The sequence below is a fragment of the Echinops telfairi genome, unplaced genomic scaffold (genome assembly GCF_000313985.2).
Source record: "Echinops telfairi isolate 266 unplaced genomic scaffold, ASM31398v2 ScPeMD7_7420;HRSCAF=8458, whole genome shotgun sequence".
Lineage (NCBI taxonomy): Eukaryota > Metazoa > Chordata > Mammalia > Afrosoricida > Tenrecidae > Echinops > Echinops telfairi.
The window spans coordinates 6,571,765-6,574,668 of record NW_022111320.1 but is presented as its reverse complement, the minus strand read 5'-3'; the positions used below and the strand labels follow the sequence as shown (position 1 = coordinate 6,574,668).

At 42.7% G+C, this 2,904-nt stretch overlaps 1 long non-coding RNA gene across 1 annotated transcript in view; it reads right to left on the bottom strand.

Moving 5' to 3' along the window:
- The window catches only part of LOC123522509, an 8,441-nt gene extending 6,779 nt beyond the window's left edge, over positions 1-1,662 (bottom strand). The window contains exon 1 of the long non-coding RNA XR_006680765.1: positions 1,633-1,662. This is a non-coding gene — a long non-coding RNA (uncharacterized LOC123522509). The remainder of the gene's footprint in view (positions 1-1,632) is intronic.
- Between the last annotated feature and the right edge of the window lie 1,242 nt (positions 1,663-2,904).

The window sequence follows — 2,904 nt, the reverse complement described above, 5'->3', positions numbered from 1 at the left end:
TGCTCCCTAAGCTGCATCTTAATCTGATCACTTTTGAAGAATAAAAAGAGCAAATTAGGCAGAGAAGCGAGCAACCCCGGGGAAGAAGATATATGCCATGCCACTGGAGATCTCCGAACACCAAGGAACAGACCTGAGAAAGTCAAGTGCTTTCCCCTTGAGTAGACACAGAGAAAAAAACCTTCTCTACAGCAGGGGTGTCAAACTCAATTAGAATGAGCAACTTTGATTTTGTGATCTTACTGCTCGTCAGTAGTTAAAGGGTTAACGAGGGAATTGTGTGTATGGTATTGCCTCGATCTCCCCTAAGTACTATTTTTTCATAACAATTTTTTCTATTTTCATTTTATTTCAGAGCATCACAGGGCCACAAAAAATTACCTCAGGGGCTGCCTGCAGCCCGCGGGCCACCAGTTTGACACCCCTGCTCTAAAGCTTCAAGCTTCTAGCCACCTAGATTTTGAGAAAATGGATTTCTGTTGTAGCAGCACTAATAAACAAAACCAGCAGCTGATAGAGCAACACTACAGCCAGTCTGTTTATGTAAAATGATAAACGCAAGCACGCCAAGGTATCTAGGTAACTAACTGGCCACCAAAATGAGAAAGATGGGATTGTCTGATGAGAAGAAATTTTGCATTTTTGAGGCATTTTCTATATAGATTGAATTTTTTTTTCACAATGAGGTCTGTGCCGTTTTAACAAAACTGATCTTAAAAGGTCACAAAAATCAAGTAACACTCTAATTGGATATTAATCCATCTCACACTGAAAACACCATGATCTGACAGCCATTGCCATAGATATTAACCGTCCAGTCACACTTCTGTTGCGATGACAACATACTGCCTCTGATGTGTAAGTATTGCTGCTTGGTCTCTGCCATTCTAGAGTCCCAACATCTCCACTGACATCAAGCAGCTTCCTATGGGAGGAGGAGGAAGAGAAGGAAGAGAAAGGAAGAGGAAGGAAGCAGCAGCTTCTCTCACCATCTGCAGAGAACTATGACTAACAAACCGGAATAGAGTAGTGAACACCAAGCTTTTATATAGTTAGTTAAATACCAGCAGCCTCTTAATATTTTAAGAAAGAGAATGTCTCTAGCTCACAAGGGGAATGGGTCATGCATTCATATGCCATACCTAGTAAATCCTTCCATGTATTTCCAAGATCACAAAGCTACTCAATACCATATTAAGGATATTCTGGAAACTCAACTTCAGTTACTCTAAACCTTCATCATGTCCAGTGTTCAATGAACCATCATAGAAAGCTACTAGAATCAATTTCAGAGTGTCTGGCAGAACATTAAATCGTATGTCAATGAACTCCCCTTCTCCAGATTACTGTATTCGCTTCCCACTAGAATAATACCTTTCAGATTCACTCACACACCTGTCCCTTCTCTGCCTGTGTGTGCTAGTAAGATCTTGCTATTCTTTTGGCATGTAGGCTAGAAGAGCAAGCAAGAAAGTATTGATACTAGGGCTCCTGCTTATAATGCATGAATTAAACATATATTAAACATATTTCTGCTGCAGATAAATTATCTAGTAATACACCCATCTTACCCCCATTTTTACCCCCCAAAAAAATTCCAAGCCCATTCCCATCAAGTACATTGCAACTCACAGCGACTCAGCAGAGGATCTCAGAGTCTGTAAATCTTTCTAGCTTCACCTTTCTCCCTTAGAGTGGCTGAAGTGTAGGAATCACCAGTCTTGTGGTTAGCAGTCCAGCACTCACCCAATTTTAGGGTGCCTTGAAGAAAAAAAAAGAACAACAGTCAAATTAGTGCCTTCTGAGGGTATCTGCTGGACCAGTTCATTCAAGACAGAGGGGACAGTTTAGAAGGTTAAGGCAACTATTTGGAAGAATCTCAGAGGGGTAAACTTGATAGATTTTCTTAAAGAACACAGGACCATCACATGGGTTTACTTCTTGACAGCAGTAAGTCTTCACATTAGGACAATGAAGAGCTGAATCAATGAGAAAAAAGGCCAGAAAAGTTGCGCTGAGGAATTTTTTCCTCATCACAATGCGCCTGCTCATTCTTGAAGGGTAACAAAGGTTATCCAGTGAAAATGTCATTGGGGAACCTTGCCCTATCCATCCTACATCCCTGATCTTGTGTCTTCAGACTTCCTTTTGTTCTCCAAACACAAAACACATTTAAGAGGAGCATGGTATGAGTCCTTCAAGCATTTTTTTAAATGACATTTTTATGTGTTGTTAAACTAAAGATCATTACCCCTCCCCCCAGAAGAATTTATTTCAAAGGAGGGCACTGAATCTGCAGCTCTGCGAGAGGGACAGACCTGATCGGAGCACACGGGAGCAGATGAAGGGGAAGGATGAGAGAGTGGAGCACATCCTGACCCACCAGGCCTTGAGGACAATGTTCCCAATTAGAGCAGCCAGTCCACAGAAAGGACCACATGGCCGGCCCCACTATGAGACATGACGCCCCTCACTGACTCATAGCCCTACAGGGGACAACACCAGAGACACAGTGTGGGAACTGCACCCGATCTGATCCTGCCACACCAAGGCAAAACACTAAGAGGGTGCAACAGAATAGCAAAGGAATGGAGCAGCAAGGTCCCCAGGCAATGCTGAAGGTGGACTTTGGAGCCAGGGCATGATGCTCCAACAGACTGGACTGGAAAACACTCCTAAAGGCCAACAAACAGTCCTTGAACAACTATTGTTGTGTTTTGTTCTGCTTTTTTTTGGTCATTGGTTTGTTGTTGCTTTGTTGTATATTGTTGCTTAGCTTTGCTCTGTCTTGTTTTTGTGCATGTTATTGTCTCTGCAGATCTGTCTAAATAAGATAGGCTGGATGAACAATCTGGAGGAGAAAACAACGGGACTGACAGTTCCGGGGGGACATGGGAGAGGGGG